Genomic DNA, 10,030 nt, shown 5'->3' on the forward strand with positions numbered 1-10,030 from the left:
CTTTTAGTAGACCGCACATGGATTTATTCCATGGTAGCTATCATCTCAACCTTTTTTAGGATGATTTATTTCCCTCACCAGGGGGGAATTTTGGCCATCAATCATCTTATATTTTTTTCCAATAATTCTCAAACTACTGGAAGCATTCCACTTGTGGGAGAATCCCCACAGTCCTACCAACATGTCAAAGTTGGATTGTTGAAAGATTTCTCTTTGATGGGAACTTTTTCCCTCCCTCCTCCTAACATTCCTAATATGGTTTCCTTTGTCAATACGATTTCCTCTTGTACTTTTCCATATGATCCTTGGATACTAACAGAAATTTCAAATGTTGATACATTTGGTGACCGTATGCCACCCAATCCCATTGAGATTGAATATGAATCCTTATATTCAGCCTGTTCATTACATTCTAATTTCAATTCCTCAATAAGTTGGGTTGATCATTGTTGATATTTTGGTTCATCTTTTGATCCTTTCACCGGTAAATTATCTACTGATGAAAGCATCATGGAAATCATGATGTTAGATGATGCACCATGGGACGATAACCATCATCATTCCTCTTTACCCAAAACCCTTGAAAATAATCTTGGAGATGTTTATTCACCCAATATTACTCGTACATTTAAGGATTATGTATCCAATCATGATGTCGATTCTGAGAAGAAATTAGCAAATATTGAAGAGACCATTCCTCTTAATATTTCAATTAAACCTATTATCACCCTATAATTGGACTTCTAGGCAGAGAAATGTTTATAGGGGTAACCACAAAACTTTTTGGGATAGAAACTGGTCCTTTCTAACCGGAGGGGGCTCCCTCACTAGAAAAATTCTAAAGGTAAATAACACTTAAGCTCGGGGACTGCAGAGACCAGGTCTGTAGAGGTAACTTGGTTGAAAATGGTGGTTAGAAAACTTGAGATGGAGGGCCATTGTATGGAACAATAATTTCAAATCCCAACACAAAAGTATCAATGCATACATGAAATACTATTATAATAGAGGTAAGGTAGGTAAGATTCCAAGCTATAACATCTGAAGTAGTATAGTGAGAAAATTTAAAGAAATAAAAGGATACATAGAGATATTTAATCAAATGCACAAAGTATTAAACAAATTCTGAATTCTGTGACATAAATTTTGATCAAATATTGGGAAGAAGGTGAGAATGGAGCATTTAACTCAGAGTGTATTCCATTATAATTTCAAAAGATAAAAAAATCCGTTAGGACATCAAATAAAATGAATTCTAAGAAATTGTTTTAGCAAAAGCATAAGAATGAAAGAGAAATAAATATATGAATAGCATAACACATGAAAAAATAGCACATAACTCAAAATGCATACCACATGAATCTCTGGCTAATATGGAAAACACAGCATTGATAACTTTATCAAACAAAATGAACACACATACACTAGTCTTCTCCCAAATACAAACCTTTTCTTCATATTTTGTTCGGCTTAAATACAATTTGACATAGTAAAAACATATACTAGGTTCAATGTATCATCTATCCACTAAGTGGATCGAAACTAACAGAAATAGAAACATCCAGCTTTAAAACTAATACTGAAGTAAAAACTAGAACTAAAACTGCAACAACAACTCCAAATAAAATAGTGTTATCTTATCCACTTCTTCAACCTCTATCTGTGCCTTTTATCCACATCACCAATTATCCAAAATAGAAATGTCCAAACCATGACAAAAAGACAAGAAACAACTCGTAAATGTGTTATGCAGCACTTGCGCAGTGGGATCTAGCTTGGTGTGGCTACAGGTTGTCACTAACAAAATGAGTTGAGGGGGAGGATGAGAACGTTGTTGTAGAAATTCCCACTGTAGATCAACAGATTATGCAATATACTAAAGCAAAATACAAGATCTACTTCTACAATCAAACTTTGTGGAAGCTTAATCAATTGATCAAGATCAAGAGAACACATATAACTGAGAATGAGAAGAAATCACACATAATGCAGAAGAAATAACCCAGGGAAAGCCTTAGCCTAAAACCCCAACTCTGTATTATCATGCAAGTGGAAATATAGTCCGGATTACAAAAAGAATCAGCTCACAAGCTATCATGTTCTCTCTGCAACCCCTCTGCTGCTCATAGACAGTCAAAGGCCTCTCTCAAACCTTCTCCTCTACCATCCAAGCCTCCTATTTCCTTGCGCAGTTTTTCTTGGGGTCCAATGATGTCACATGTGTGAATTTGCCTCATCACACTCACTAACCTCTGATCTAACTGCGCAATCCTGAAGGAGATAATTCCTTCTGCATGGATGAGTTTCCTTTATAGGAAAAATCCTCCAACTGATAGTACAATGACCCTTCCTTTAATCTCAACTAGGTCTTTCTCTGAACTGACATGCATGAGTTATTTATGAGAGAATATTCAGTTATCTGGAGAACACTAGTTGCATGTGTGCATGCATCAACTAACTGAACTCACAATTAGTTCCTCTAACTGTTTGGAACTAATTTAGATGGACTTAACTCAGTTAACTGAGCTAACTAATTACAACTCCAACACAACTCATCCTTATCTCTTTAATTAAGGGATAACTTCCTCAATCAAAGGGATAATTGTTGCATGTCTTCCCAAAGACTTCACATTTGATTTTATCCAACTAATTAAATCAAGATGAATTAATTAATTATTTTACAAACAACTGCTGAGACCAAATTTGAATTTTAATTCTCAATTTTTATTCAGGGACTAATTAAAATTGGAATATATCCCAAAACTCTATTTATAGCAATTCTATTTTTAGCATTTCCATTTTTCATTCCTTGTTGCTATATCTAACACTGGTACCTGAAATGCTATTTATAGCATTTCTATTTTTAGCATTTCTTGTTTCCATTTTTAACACTCCCTCTCAACAAGAAAGGCATTCAACTCGAACCCGATCCTGAACCTTTGGAATGTTCTGCATGCAACACTTGTTGCTCCAACAACTCTAGAAACAAAAAATATCCAACCTGAATCAGAATGATGCCTCTGTCATCAAAGTCTCTGACTGTTATTGCCTCTATCGACTGAAAACTCTGCACCTCTGTGCTATTCAGTATCTGACTACTCTATCCTGTATCACTTTGATATCTGACTGCATCAATCACACGGATTCCTGTTGCTGCATCCGTGCTGCTACTAGTCCTATCTCCCAGCATGCATCCGCACTGGACCTTCTCTCATCATGTTGCATTGTGCTACCCAATGTTGCATTGCAACTCAATTACTGAGAAGTAAGTAACTGATCTCCCAACTGACCTCCCTGTTGGGCTAAAAACACCCTCTGATGCTGAAGCTTCCTCTACCGCTCCATCTACATTTGTCTCTACCCACTTAGCCAGTCCTGCTACTCCTCATAGAGGCTTCTGTAGCAAAGTCGAATCAAAGAGGTTGGGTACCTCAAGGATCCTACCCCTATTCCAACCTTGTTGGGACGATCACTCCACATCGCCCCACCTCCTACTAGAGGCATGGATGCATGTGATCCCTTTGCCCACCTGGCTTGAAATTTCCCCCTACTGGAGGTCTCTGCATGAGTAGATGTCTCTACTCAATCTCCTCTCAGCTTCTCTAGTTGTGGTTGCTCCACAACCTCCTGAAGTTGCTTCACCAATCGTGGCTCCTCCACAATCGTCTGAGGCTTCTTCTGGCACTACATGTTGAGAGGTAATGTAATCTCCCTCTCAACCACCAAGTCTCCATCAGTTGCCTTGCTCCTCAAGGCTTTGCATGCATCTTGAACCTCAAGAGCATACAGGTTCTTGACCCATGAACTGATCTACTTCACCTGTCTAGTGGTGATATGTCGAAGGAAAACCTTTCCCTTACTAAAGACTACATCATAGCCTCTTTCTTCTAGCATTGCGATCGACACAAAATTTCTCTTCAGTCCTAGTACATACTTGACATCGGTCAAGGTAATTCGAGCTCCATGCTCCCTTTGAAAAATAACCGTGCCTACACCTGAGACACTATACTTTTCATCATTACCCATCACTATGAGTATCTGGAGATCTTTCTCCTCCAAAGTACTAAACAAACTCTTGTCTCGGTCATGTGGAAAGAAGCTCCACTGTCAAGAAACCAACCACTTCCCACCATGGATGAAACCATGCATGCGAAGAGAGTGAAATACAACTCGAACTGTGAGGCCAGTGCCTCACCTTCTAATCCTTCCACGGATCCCTTCTTGGATTTCCTTAGTGGACAATTTGTAGCAAAATGGCCCACCTCATGACAACGAAAGCATCACACTTTCGATTTGTCAAACTTCTTCTCACCTTAGGAAGAACTGGATTGGGAAAGAGAATCCTTATCCTTCCCCTTCTTCGCCTTACTTGCTAAGGCATAGTTTTCTTCATCCTCCATGTATGAAGAACCATCTCTGCTACTTCTCCTTATCTACTCCTGCATCAGATCTGACCAAAGTCATTCCCAATCTGGCAGTTTCTCTCTTCCATTAATCGAGTCTTGGTAGCTATGCCAGCTCTTAAGAAGAATGAGGAGTGCAAGACTCACCAAGTCATCATCAGCTGTCATGATCCCTACACTTCCAAGCTCATCCCTGCATGTGGTGAGCTTGTTCAGATACACAGATATTGTGTCTCCCTTTTCACACTTTATCTTCCAAAGCTTGTCTTTCAGCGCCAACTTCCTCTGATCGCTGATATTCTGATATAGATCTTTCAATGTTTTCCACATTGAAAACGATGTCTCCTTCCCATGGAAACTCGAAACTTTGTGATCTCGAACTCCCTCCAAAAGGATTCTCCTTGCTCTAGCCACACATTTCTTCCATTCAGCCAATTCAACAGCACCAGTCGGCTTGGGGACTTCTTGATCAATGAAATCCTTTAAACCATTATCCTCTAGTTCTGCTTCCATGAAATCCTTCCAGGCTATATAATTCAAACTACCATCAAGGGCATATTCGAGTCTTAAACCATTGAACGCCATAGGTGAAATAGAGATGTGATAAGAACTTGATTTCTATATTTAGGAATCACAAACTTCAAACTTCTCCCTTCTTGTATATTGTTCTTCCTTGATCACCTTTGCTTTGATACCATGTATAAATTCCTACTGTAGATCAACAAATTATGCAATATACAAAAGCAAAATACAAGATCTACTTCTACAATCAAACTTTGTGGAAGCTTAATCAATTGAGCAAGATAAAGAGAACACATATAACTGAGAATGAGAAGCAATCACACATAACACAAAAGAAATAACCCGGGGAAAGCCTTAGCCTAAAACCCCAACTCTATATTATCATACGAGTGGAAATATAATCTGGATTACAAAAAGAATCAGCTCACAAGCTATCTTTTTCTCTTTGCAATCCCTCTGCTACTCATAGACAGTGAAAGGCCTCTCTCAAACCTTCTCCTCTGCCCTCCAAGCCTCCTATTTCCTTGCGCAGTTTTTCTTGGGGTCCAATGATGTCACATGTGTGAATTGGCCTCATCACACTCACTAACCTCTGATCTAACTGCGCAATCCTATAGGAGATAATTCCTTCCACATGGATGAGTTTCCTTTATAGGAAAAATCCTCCAACTGATAGTATAATGTCCCTTCCTTTAATCTCAACTGGGTCTTTCTTTGAACTGACATGCATGAGTTATTTATGAGAGAATATTCAGTTATCTGGAGAACACTAGTTGCATGCATGCATGCGTTAACTAATTGAACTCACAATTAGTTCCTCCAACTGTTTGGAACTAATTTAATTGGACTTAACTCAGTTAACTGAGCTAACTAATTACAACTCAAATACACCTCATCCTTATCTCCTTAATTAAGGGATAACTTCCTCAATCAAAGGGATAATTGTTGCATGTCTTCCGAAAGACTTCATGTTTGATTTTCTCTAACTAATTAACTCAAGATGAATTAATTAATTATTTTTCAAACAGCTGCTGAGACCAAATCCAAATTTTAATTCAGGGACTAATTAAAATTGGAATATATCCCAAAATACTATTTATAGCAATGCTATTTTTAGCATTTCCATTTTTTATTCATTGTTGCTATATCCAACACTGGTACCTAAAATGATATTTATAGCATTTCTAATTTTATCATTTCTGGCTGCCATTTTCAATAGTTGTTGAGTTGGAGTGGGGCCCTCAAGATTTGTTTTTACATGCATGTATCCTTCAAAATCTACCCAGGTAGCACTTTCACAGTAGTGTGAAGAAGTGCGCAATAAAAATTTTAATTCTTTGAGGTTGGATTGTCCTTCTCGCTTCAAAACAAAACTAAGACTAGCAATTGATCACTTAAGCCTTATGTCTCCCAAAAAACATCCAAAAATAAAAAGATTATCCATCATTCACCCCAAAACTGCAAAATAAGCTCTGCTACGCAAGGTGAAATCTCCAGTAACTGACAAAATATTACGATTCAAACACATTACCTTCGTCTCTTTTTTTTGGATGAAGGTCTACTGGATGAGGAATTAACATCTTTCCATGAGGTCTTAGTTTCTCTAGCTGGTTGTAATTATGGTTATGGCTTTGGCCTTGGTTGTGTGGGCTTCCAGATGTATGTTTGTATTTTTTCAATTGCCTCCTAGCCTTTGACAATGTTTGCTTCATTAGCCTCAACCTCTTCCTTAAAATCAAATTTCTCATGTAATAATTCTTTAAATTCCTACACAGGGGAAGAGCCCATTTCATGAACTGTTTGGTTCCATCAACTACATCCAAGGCTTCTGTAATTTGAGTATCAGCGTCTTTGATGGTCTCATTGATGGCCTTCTTATATTTTTCATTGTTCTCTGCTATCTGGTCAACTTGCCTTTGGAAAATTTAAAACTCTTCAAACAACCTCTGATATTATATCCACTCATAAAACATTGGTTTCTATGTTACCTTAAAAGCTTCTTCCATTTGTTCTTTCCACCCAGCTGTAGCCCTTGCTTCTCTAGTCAGAGGTTTCCTTGGCTTAATTTTAGGTTCTTCCATGTCTTCAACATCTATCACCTGCTTTCCTTTCTCGTGTGTAGTAGGTTTAGAATGCCCTTTAGACGTGTCACCCTCTACTTGTTGAGCTGCCTATGATGTTATATGTCTGAGTTCCCTATTATCCCTCTGCAAGTAGGCAATTTTGATGTGTGCCTTGGCAATATTATCTTGTAATTTGGCAATCTCATTGTCTTTGTCTTCCTCCATTTGGACATTTTGTGTTTCACCTGTGTCTTTATCTATCCTATCTTCTAGAATAGTAACAGTTTGTTGAGGATTTGGCTCCTCAATGACTTGCTTGGTCGTCAACCTAGTTCTTGGTTTAAATACAAATTGTCTTTCCTCTGCAGTTGGCACCTTTCATTTCCCCTTCCTAGTTATATTTTTGTCCTGGACCACTTCTTTTGTTGCTTGTTTCATTATTGCCTCAGTTTTAGGTTCCTATTCTTCTTCATGAGTCTCCATTGGGGAGATTTCTGCCTGAAGTAGTAGATCCACACTAGACAAGAATCTCTCCCATGATATATTTCTCCTCTTCAGCTCATGCAACACTAACAACTTAATCAATGAAAAATGGAAAAGACTGGACATATGCTTATCTCGCTTTGCTTTCACCCTCTCAACCATTTTACCCAGACTTTTAAACAAATAAAATGGAAAAATCAAACTTTTCTTGGTAGTAAAATGCATGAGAAGTTCGATATGATACTGGTATACCTTACCAAACCTACCCTCACAGGTAAAATACCTTTCGATCACTTTGAGTAGTTGATTGTAATGGTTTAATAGGTAAGTTCTAGGAAAAGTAGTATCATATTTATCTTTAAATTGAGGCCTAAAAAAATCCTTGAAATATGTTTCATCTAGCTGTTGTCCCTTAAACCATTTTTCACCCTGCAAAGGAATGGTTGTAGCATCAGAAACAATCTTCTCTATAATCACAAACTCCAAATTACCCAGCTTGACTATATCCCCCCTGAAATTTGAAGCAAACATGCTTGCAAGTTGTACATGGTGGCCATGAGACTATATCTTATCACAGAAATAAATGCAAACATTGTTCTCAAAGGCTAGTCTAATAGCTAAATCATAATTTATAAGGTCTGGGTTTATGGGCTCAATGCGCGCTACCTTCCCTCCTTTGTTTTTTCTCCTACTAGCAGTGGTATCCATGTGTCTTTTAAAAACTATGGGACATGGTTTATTTAGACTCGTGGGACACTGGTTAGATGGTGGTATGACAACGTTATACCTTTGCAGATAGCACAATGAGAACATGTAATTTGGTTCTCTCACAAATGCCGAAAAGACTCTTCCTATCAGTCTTGATTAAAACACGTTGCGCATAGTATGAAGAGAGAGTAATGAGGTAGGTGTAAGTGATAAGGAATTAATAGGATTTTTTACCCAACCTACTCAAGCTTTGACACCACTTACATGAACCCTAGGCCTGTGGTTCGATCCCTAAACTCAAACCGAATTGAAAACAGAGTGTTACGCAACAATTGGGTAGCAGCGCATTTAATCAAACATTAATTGACTAAGGCTAAGATTTCAAAACAAATTGTGATTAAGGGTGACGTATCCTACCTTAGACTCTGAAGAGAACCAATTTATGATTGTGTGTCTGCTCTACAAGGTACTGAAGAACATTGCACAACACTGTGTGATTTCCGCATTTCTGAATAGCATTTGTGCAGCGGTCTCCTATAGTGAGAATCAATTTTGTTTTGACATTGTGCTTGTTGGGTTTGACCTCTGAACTCATGTACTGCTGCTACATTTTTAGAATGGGTGCAATTTGCATGAGTGAACAGTGAGACAAGGGCATTATGGAAAATTTAAATTGCACCTTTGTATTTTGTCCTTTATTATACTCATTAGATCGATCACCATTTTCATTCGATTGATTTTACTATTCCTTTTGATTAACTTGTCATGAATGTATGGGTTATGGGAATGATAATGTTTAGGAGTATGATACATGAAGGAGTAAATAAAATGGGAATATAAGTATAAATCATAACTACTGGAATATTTTAATGAACAAGACCCCATAACCAATAGAACCTTAGACTAAATCAGACTCATTTTGAATGGTTTTGATCGACGAAGACTGACACATAACCCCTTTTAAACCTAATTGACTTTATAAACATCTAACTTCATGACTTCCATTGACTGAGACTCTTTCACAATTTCAATGATGTCGAACAATGACTTCGAGACTATGAAAACAACAGTAGTCATAGGCTAAAATGCTACTCAAACACTGAATATGAATGAGTAAGGAAAAAACATTTGACTTCAAAAACCCTAGGACCCTAACATTGGCTCTAATGGGGATGGTAGCCTCCTAGTGAGGTGCTAAGAACATTAATGCAGACTAGTAACCTAATCAAGCTATTGGGAAATGGAGTCAAACATAGACATAGAAATTATAACTGATTGACTGAAAATTAACTAACTGAATGACTAAACTTACATATGGCAATAGATCACTAGAATCGTAGGGCCTTCACTTCAAGCTTCAAATTCCAATGATAACCATCCACACTTGCATTATTGAAAGTAAACTGGTATATACAATAGAGTGTTGGATCAGCTAAAATTCATGGGAGAAAATGTTTCAGCAGCCTGCCATTGACAGACCCTCCTCCAAGTAGTTCTCCTGATAGGTCTTTAAGCAAATAGGCATTTTTTCCCCGAAAGAAGCAATTTTGAAAGGTCTTTTCCACAAATTTTCAAAATTTTGGTGCTTCCCTTTCTCCTCATTTCTGGCATTCCATTTCAACGCCAAGTCTTCAATCTGAAAATCAATTGCCTTGGTCCTTCTGTCGTAAATATTTTTGATCTAGTCTTGTATCAGCTAAGTATTCCTGAACACATCTTATCTACACAACTACAGTTGGATCATCTGATTGATTCTTCTCTGTATATCATTGGGTTCCACTTCAGCCTCCTGTAACAACTTCATCACCAGAACTCCCAATGAAGAATGAAAATTGCATTTGTTCCATAAAC

The sequence above is a fragment of the Pinus tabuliformis genome, chromosome 5_2 (assembly GCF_031772625.1).
Source record: "Pinus tabuliformis cultivar Carrire ecotype Pingquan chromosome 5_2, CPIR1, whole genome shotgun sequence".
Lineage (NCBI taxonomy): Eukaryota > Viridiplantae > Streptophyta > Pinopsida > Pinales > Pinaceae > Pinus > Pinus tabuliformis.